General features: G+C 44.2%; 1 pseudogene; it reads right to left on the reverse strand.

Moving 5' to 3' along the window:
* Positions 1-6,503: 6,503 nt before the first annotated feature.
* Positions 6,504-7,143, reverse strand: Rpl15l2 (ribosomal protein L15 like 2; annotated as a pseudogene).
* Between the last annotated feature and the right edge of the window lie 2,406 nt (positions 7,144-9,549).

A 9,549-nucleotide genomic window follows, 5' to 3' on the forward strand; every position in this document is an offset into this window, starting at 1 on the left:
AGAAAGTCTCCTGTATTGCTCTCACAATGCTGTCTTTCTGCTGGAACCTGCTCACCAGGGTTCCTCTTTATGAGATTCTCATTGCCTGGAAACAGAAGTTGACCTTTTGGAGTTAATAAGATTTATATACTTGGGAATTTCTACCTAGTAGTCGATCTTCCTCCCCCTCCTCTCCCTCTTCTCCTCCTCTTCCTCCTCCTCCATCATCATCAATGTGTATTCGTATGTGTGTATAGTGGGTAGGTAAGTGTGGGTGTGTAAAGGTCACAGTGGGTGTGAGGCGCACAGAGGGCAACCTCGTGGATTTTTTTTTTCTACTTTTATGTGAGCTTTGAGGACTGAACTGAGGTCCCCGGTGTGCTATAGGATCTTTGATCACACCGTGAACCTCAAGACTGTGAACTGGAAAAGGCTTGCTGTGGTATGGCTCAGCCCTAGCACGCACCTTTAATTTAGCTCTCGGGTTAAAGGTGTGTGCAAGGGCTAAGCCACACCACAAAAGGTTCACACTGTGATCAAAGCTCCTGCAACACCAGTCTTTATTGACTGAGCCTTCTCCCTGGCCCCTCACCTTCACCTCTTAGCCTGAAAAGACTTTCGATCGGAAACAACATGGCTTTTTGTCTTTCTAAGTTTACTCCAGTTATCACATTTCTCTTCCAAGGTTTCCCTTGTGAGAATGTCTATTAGGTTTCCCAAGATGCCTGTGTCCTGTAGGTTCTTAGAGATGACTGACCCACACCCACACCCAAACAAAGCAAGAAATCTGAGGCGTTCATTAGCACTATTGATTCCTGCTTTAGTCAGGCACAGAGTTCAATGCCAGACTCATGCAGGCTGACAGAGGCTAGCCCATCTTCCTTAGCCCAGACTTTAACGCCTGCTCCCATGGTCAGAGCTTTCTTGAAATGAATTCACAAATTCTACACAGTTCATATGAGCAGGGTCTCACTGTGTATCCAGCTGTTGGGACTCTTTGCTTATTCCAGGTCACCAGCTCAAAGCTCCCTTTGACTTGGGCACCTTCTCTTCTAGAAACTGTGGTGCCCTGCCCAAAGCATCCATAGTTATCGACATCCGGAGCCATTGCCCGCTATCCAGAACCATATATCGGGATTAATCGCCATTCAGAGTCATCACCATTTGGAGTCATTGCCACCCAGAACCATCGCCATCCATAGCCATTGCCATCTGGGTTCATCACCATCTGGAGCCATGGCCCGCCATCCGGAACCAGACATCCAGAACCATCAACATCAGGATTCATTGCCATTCGGAGTCTTCCCCACCCTGAACCATTGACATCCGGATTCATCACCACCCAGAGCCATTGCCACCCAGAGCCATCGCCATTTGGAGTCATCAGACCCTTGCAGTTTTGTTATTTGTACAGTTTTCCTTTGTTTTTGAAACAAGATCTTACTGGTCTGGGACAGCTGTGTGATCCCTTGAAGTGATCCACTTGCCTCAGCCTCTGCCAGGATTAAACATATACCACCACACCCACCTCCCTTGTATTTATTTTATACAAGTAATGTCTGTATAAGATTAAAAGTTTCCTCTAAGCCGAATACGGAGGCACACAACTGTAGGAGGGTAAACCGTGAGAACTGTGGGTTTGAGGGTGATCTAGGCTGTACCTAAAAACAAACAAACAAACATAGCCTCCAAGGTGGGTATGGTAGCACATGCTTTTGATCCTAGCAATCTCAAGGCAGAGGCAGGAGAATCATTGCGTGTTGGATACCAGCCTGGTCTATACAGGGCGTTTTAGGTGAGCCAGAGCAATTTAAGAGAGATCTTGTCTCAGAACAAACAAACCAACCCCCAATCAAAAACCCAGACAAACCTAGCTTCCTACTCAAACATTTCAATAAGTATCATCTTGTAAAATTTTTAAAACTTTCCCTCTTGCAGGTCATTAATAGTAATAATTCTATGGTTGCACATGTGCCTCATATATTTTGATTATGGTAATCTCATAATTTATTGGTTTCTCTATTGAAAAGCATTTAATCATTTTGTGCTTTTGGGTCTTGTAAACTTTGCATTTGTGACAGTCTCAGGATGTCAGCTCAATGCCTGCATAGACAGTGCGAAAATTTCTTGACGCCTCTCAGTGGAACCTACCGTTTCTTTTGTCTGGTTTTATGCTTTCTGGAAGAGAGCAATGTAGAGTAATATTTTCCTTTTTCTTCCCTCTCCACATCCCCTGCTGTCCTTTGAGATAGCATCTTATGTAACCAAGGCTGGCCTCAAACTCACTACTAGGTGAGGATGGACTTGAACTTGTGATTACCCTGCCTCAGCCATCAAAGTGCTGGAATTACAGGTGTGAACCACCACACCCAGCACAGGCTGTTATTTCTCAAAGGTCTGCTGACCCCAGACTATAAAATAACCCGTGTATGTTTGGGAGATGAGCTTACTTACTTGTATTTTTTTTTTTTTTTTTACTGTAACTGAATTTCTTCGTTGTTTATAAGGATGTTAGAAAACTCCCTCTTTAGTCATGTGTTCAGAAGAGTGTCACGTTTCAGTTTGGGAAGGTTAAAAGGTCAAGTGCCTAAAAGTTCAGATGGCTGGGTGGCTTCTGCAGCTTTATGTTTTCTCTTTAATCATCTTCTCAAGCCCCCTTCATTGCTAACATCGTTATCTGTGCCTCCTGAGTGTTTCGAGTTATCACCGACAGATCTCTATTTCACTAGGCTTTCAGGACAGAAGAGCCACCCTCTGTGGCTTCCTTATTGTTAAGTTTTCTTTCAGTTCTACTCAGTTGGATTGCTGCTTGCTCAAGTCTTTAAGATGATTCTCGCCCGGCTTCTCACTTTGTGTGCTGAACACTGAGTTCCTGGTTCTCTAATGTTCAGTGGACGCATCTAACAACTGTTCTTCTCCTAGCTGTATCCACGGTTAAACAGGTAGTGTCCTCACCTGCGTTTAGCTCTACGTTTTCCGGTTTGTTTCTTCCTGTCTTAATTTATTTGAAGAGGAAATTCTCCGGATTCTGACTCGATCGATAGTTTCTCCAATGGATTTTATTGACCGCCTTCTTAGGGGCTGTATTTGGGGAACCCAGGCTTCCAGTACGCTAAATAAACACACTGTCTCCAAGCCACACCCTAGCCCACGATCTTTTAATCTTTATTTTACATTTGGTTATATTTTGTCCAGAGAAAACATCATTTAAAAGGTTTTTTTTCTTTTTCTATGAACTGATATCTGACTTGGTTTTTAAAAACTTTGTGTGTGTTTAAAAAGAACACACACACACACACACACACACACACACACACACACACACATACACACACACTTTCCAAGGCTGTTTGTCCTTGCAAAGAGATATACACATCTGTCTAATACGGATTAGATCTAAATCTGTACAGATATCAGATCCCGTGTGGCAGCAGACAGGATGATATTGGTCACTCAGAGGTTAGAGGGGCTCTCGTTGATTTTATTGCCCCTACTGGTCCTAATTCTTACGCTTATGAGTCAAAGCGATTCCATTTTCCTTGTAACTGTGCTACTTCCTGATGTGACCGTGGTGACAAGTGGGGCCCCAGGAGCCAGGCCCTCTGGAGAGCATGTGGAGAGCGGAGGAGCCCGACATGCCTCGCTTGTCAGTCACTTCAGCTGGGTCCCTCTCCTTGCCCTTTCTGGGTCTTTTCAGAAAAACCATGATGCCTCCTGACTTTGTTCATCACCCGCTGTCCGAAGCCTGTGCCCAGCCACTCTGTTTTCCTCCAGTCAGAACAATCCACTTTAGCAGCCAAGCTCTTGATCCACTCAATTAACGTGTCCCTTCATCTCTTCTTAATTAGCTTAAGTGTCGTCTTCACCAAAGCCCTCTGCTCTACAATCTGCCCTGGCCAACCTGCGAGATCTTCAAAGAGATTTTTTTTTTCCTTTTTAGATCAAAACCCTTTAAATATTTCTTAACAGAACAGAAGCATTTAAAAGTAAGTTATACTATAACAAAGGTATAGGCCTAGTGTTCCATATACATCAATTGATTTATGCTCTCAAATATGGTATTTTCAATGGAGGTGAGGTGAGCCGAATACAATTTTCTCCCTTTGACGCTGTAGGAAGGAGATGAGGCATTTGACTAAAGGCCTAAAACCCATGATTTAAATGAATGCGAGGAGCTCATTACCATTTAACAAGTCAGAAACTGAAAGAAACTAAAGAGAACAAAGAAAAAAAAATCATCCAGAGAATCCAACCTTCTAAATTACAAACGAAGAATAGCACCTCCTCTCTTCAGCCAAGATCACATGTGCAACGTTGAACAGCGTGTAGTTTTCAAACCATGGAAGCCTAACAGTGATTCATTATATGTAACCTCAATATAATAATATATTACTACCCTGTGGGAAATGTCTCAATTTCTTCTCATGATGTCTCTTGCTTGGTTTTTGTAGGTAAGCCAAAATGTTCCATCATCTTTCTAATGAAACTTGGACAATGAATAGATCGAATTTTTTTTTTTTTTTTGGTTCTTTTTTTTGGAGCTGGGGACCGAACCCAGGGCCTTGCGCTTCCTGGGTAAGCGCTCTGCCACTGAGCTAAATCCCCAGCCCCTAGATCGAATTTTTTAAACAGGGATTTTGACAAAGCTTTTGGTAAAATTTGTGGTTAGTTTCTAAGTATATGGTTCAGAGGAATCTTGCTACATTGTTTAACTCTTTTGTTTTATAAGCCAGATTTATGGTTTTGAGTTATAATGTGATGAAAATACATGTTTGCTCTCTTTCTGAACTCTTGGAATGGTGGTTAGAATGTCTTTTGTAATTCATAACACGGAGTTCCTTTCAACCATCCAGAATTGCTTTTATATAAGGTGACTCTGGTAGGGGGGATCGCTAGGTAGATTCAGGATTAAGTCCAGTCACTAGAAAGCCCAAACTCGTTTCGAAGACTGACTTTTTAGCCTTCACTGAGCAGAGGGAAGCCACAGAGGGAGGCCAGTGACCAGTGGACAAAGATCTGATTATTTGTGCACATGTAATGAAATTTGGTAAAAGCCCTGTGCTAGGAGATTTTGAGAGCTTCTAGGTTGGTAACACTGTCATCCTGGCGAGCGGTATCCCTAAAGAAGAAATAGAAACTCTGTAGTCACCTTGCCCTGTGCAACTCCTGAATTTAGCTGTTCACAGCTAAAGTTTTGTAAACATAGAATAAACTATAATCTTAATTAAAGTACTTTCTGAAACTTAGAAATGTGTTCTAGAAAATCTAGCAAATGTGAGAGAGACTCGTTGGGACTTCTGAATCATACACAGGTATGATTAGCAAGGAGACCCAGGATGCTCTTATGACTGACATCTGTAGTGGGGAAGGTCTTGTGGGGCTGAGCCCTTAACCTGTGGGGGTCTCTGAGAATTCTAGACAGACGTGTCAGAACCAAATGGAATTGTGGGGTACCCAGTTGTTTTGAGAAAAACTAGCAAACTAGTTTTAGAACAAGGTATTTGTTGTTGGAAAAGATATCATAAAGGTGGTGTTAGACAAAACTACACGTGGATATATCATCTAAGGTTAGATCCAGTTGGCCAGATGATGCCACATTGGAGTATCTGTCAGGACAATGTTAAACTGCTCATTCCTTGTGTGTCTGAGTCTGACCCTCTTGGGGATGTGAGATGGTTCTGAACACCTGTACATTCAGTTTCCAAGGTAGAGCAACATTCTTCAGACCTGAAACAGGAGGGAAGAGGAGACCCACCCACCCACCCTTCTTTCCTTCCTTTTCTCCCTCCTCCTGCCCTCTCTCCCTCTTTCCCTTCCTTTCTGTTTGTTCAAAGGCCCATCAAGCAAAGGTTATTGAGAAGTGAGGAACTAGTTCCCTGTAGCCAGGAGGGTCCTTCAAAAATGACTTGTCCAAGAAGGGATTTAAAAAGAAAAGAAAAAGAAAATTAGGTATGAAGAAATAAATTACATTCAATTACACATAAAGAACCACTGAACACTGAACAAATTCTACTACGACTTGATATCTCTCTCTCTCTAATTTTACCTTTATCAGTGACTTGCCACACTGCAGAGGAATGCTGGGTGGACGGCTCTCGCTCTTCTATTGACAGAAATGACTGCAGCCACACAAATTTATCCCACCCAACCCAAAATAAATGTTCTGCTTAGATTCTCCTTGATAAACTCCCCAAACGGTCATGGGGTCTCCAAACACCAGCCAAGCCAAGTGAGAATTTCGAAAGGAGAAATGTCTGAGTGGTAAGAGAGGACTGTCACAAGTATGGTTGAAATATTGTGTCTTCTCAAATTTTGCAAAACTGTCAGATGACTAGATGCACCCTTGGTAGAGGTGCATGAAATTGAAGGTTTTTGAAGATCAAACCTTACAGACTGTCTTAGACAGTGCTCTATTGCTATGAATAGACACCATGACCATGGCAACTCTTATTCTTTTTTCTTTTCTTTTTTTTTTTTGACTGTCCTAAGTTGTTTATGGGATATGGATATAAATATTACGTGTATTAGCGGTAACGATGGAGCTGAAGAGTAATGTGCTTTCTCCAGGCTGCACGGCGAGATCCACCAACAGTGTGGTGGAACTTGTGGCCCTTTCCAAGGCAACGGCTTTTGCGGCCAGCAGATGTCAGCCCACGCATCTCCCTGTGCTTGTGGACTGGTTTGGCGATCCATTGAGTGTCAGGATTTCTTCTGATAGCTTTATGGGATGGATCAATGAGGATAACCTCAAAAAATTTATATGTGGAATCTTCACCAACCCAGTAGGAATTCAGGACTCTCCAAGCTCCACAATGGCGCCCAGCTCTCTCCTCGACAACAGATTGAAGGCTTCGGGCAAATTTCAGCTGTTTAACACCGTGGTGGACAGGCTTGCCGTAAGTTGCACCCTTAGGAACTGGGCGCTTGCGACCACTGAGGCGGACACGAATCCTGTAAATGACATAACCTTGCTTAGCCTTGTATCCCAGCCTTCGCGCTTTATCAGGCCGGGTGGGGCGCAGAGCCCTGTGCATTTCAGAGAGCTGGCGGTATTTCCAGCAGTAGACCCTTAGAAGAAAGCACATCACGTCGGACTGCTTCTTCCTCCACAGCTCCTGGATGTATTTGTATGCACCCATCTTGGCTCACCTGATGGCTGCCACTAGAGGACCATGGCAACTCTTATAAAGGAAAACATTCCGTTGGGGCTGGCTTACAGTTCAGAGGTGTAGTCCATCCATCAGTTTGAGAGGCATGGCGGCATATAGGAAGGCGTGGTGCTGGATCAGCAAGCAGCAAGAAGAGAGAATGAAATTGGGCCTGGCTTGAGCATTTGAAACCTGAAATCCTGGCCCCAGTGACACACTTCCTCCAACAAGACCACGCCTACTTCAACAAGGTCACACCTCCTAATATTGCCACTCCTTATGAGCCTCTAGGGGCCATTTTTATCCAAACCACCACGTAGACTTCCCACTGAAGTCTCCCTTGCCAAGCACAGGGCCAAGGGCAAAACAGGTTCTTAGAAGCTTCAAACTGTACAAATTCCAATTCATCTATGTGAGCCTTTGGGGGATGGTGTGGGGGCAGTAACAGTAATAGGGGCTGGAAAGGAGTAAATGCGTTGAATCAATGCTAAGTCAGGGACTGTCTGTGTGCTTTCATTATAAAATGTGTCCCGATGCAGGGAGGGAAACAATAGGTTCTTCCAGTTAGAGACAGTCGAGTGACTAAATCCTAACAGCTCTGAAAATAGCCTTTACAGCACATACCTCATAGTCTCTCCTCTCCTTGCTGCCTAGAAGCAAAGCGAGGGCTAGCAAACCCTACAGACAATAAGGGGGCTTCCTCCTCTCTTCTGGCCTCTTTAGGGATATCTTCTCAGACACCCAGTGTCAGGGCCCGGATGAGGAATCATCATTTGAGATTCTTTAGCAACATGGATATGATGAGGCCTCTCTCATCTCCAGATTAGGGCTGGAGTTCCTAGGCTCATCAAATAAAGATGTGAGAAGAAGCTTTAAAAATGTAATTGGCACTCGCGCGCACCATCGGGAGGAAGCCTGCACAGAATGTTCAGGGAGAGCTTCTGATACCAAAAGGGATTGACATTTCCAGAACTGGAAAGAGGAACCTTAGAATCCGTGGGGAGATACACTTTGTCCTGATCGTTTAGATCATTGGTGGCCTACCTGGAAAAGGAGAAAAGGAGCTACATAGTTTACCTGTTTCCTTATGGCCTAGGCTCTGACTGTGCCTCAGCCTGACATGAGGAAAAGATGTTGGGAATTAGGAGTGGGCGTCAGAGTTGTCTAATAAGCAAGAATAAAGGTTTAGAAACTAGAGGTAATAAAAAGATACACAAAAGATTAAGGGGTAGAAGCATTAGGACCTTGCCCAAGACAGAGGCTAATTCTTTAGGGTGTACTTACAGTGTGTGTGTGTGTGTGTGTGTGTGTGTGTTGGTTTTGAGACAAGATTTCACAAAGCCCAGGTTATCCTTAACTTTTCAACGTAGCTGACCTTGAATTCCAGGTCCCTCCTGTCTCCCTCTCTGAAGTGTTGGGAGTCACAGGTGTACACCACCACGCTGACCTTTTCAAGGTTCTAGAGATCAAGCCTGTGGTCTTAGGAACACTAACAAAGCACCCTGCGGATTGAGCCGCACCCACAGACATTTTTGGGGTGTCTTAGCTTCTGAACCTCCTTCTTGTATTTGGAGAACCATATTTTCTGAGTCTTTCTGAAAACATCGCCTGCTGTCTAAAATGCCACTTTAGGAGCAGGAAATGCCAGATTTTCATCTCCCAGGTCCCTTACTGGAAAGTGATAAGTGGGCAAAGCCACTTAGGAACACCTGCCTGAGTCAGTGACACAGACGCAGCTACTGCCGAGGACACACCCCCTCCCCCAACACCCTGACACACTCCAGCCACAGTCAGCTAGTTTGTTTCTGTAGTGTGAAACTCATGACTGGATTGTAGCTTCTGACATGCCGGTCACAAGTGAAATTCTATTTTAAGGGGCTTGAAGGGCACTGAGAGATTTATGTAGTCCAAGTATTTAAATATGAATTTGTGCTGAGTTTTAAAAAAACCAGTGTTAGCTGTTTTGATCACTGGTCTTCCATAATAGCCTGGCATAATTGGGGAGAGTATCCTAGAGCTTGGAGCCCCCGAAGACCCTCAGTGCCCTGCCAAAGCAGCAAGACCCATTCAAAGGCAAATCTGAGGCATCTGCTGTGTCAAGGAAGCCACCAAACTCCAACAGGACCAGGACCTTCGAGTCTATCGGCTTTGTTGCCTCAGACAATCCCTCTTTCTGTGAGCCTGTATTTTAAAAGACTGTAATCTTAGCACTGGAGAACAAGGCAAAATTATACATAATCTCTGAGATAGCCTGGGTTACAGGGTGGGACCCTTGGGATGGCAGCCTCAGGAGGACTTGGGTTTGAAGCTAGCCTGAGTTTTATGCTTGGACCCCCGTAAGAGAATAGTGGCACATGCCTTTAATCCCAGCACTAAAGAAGCAGAGACAGGCAGGTACTCTGTTTCTTTCTCCGGGAGTTCA

Source organism: Rattus norvegicus, chromosome 3 (assembly GCF_021556685.1).
Source record: "Rattus norvegicus strain SHRSP/BbbUtx chromosome 3, alternate assembly SHRSP_T2T, whole genome shotgun sequence".
Lineage (NCBI taxonomy): Eukaryota > Metazoa > Chordata > Mammalia > Rodentia > Muridae > Rattus > Rattus norvegicus.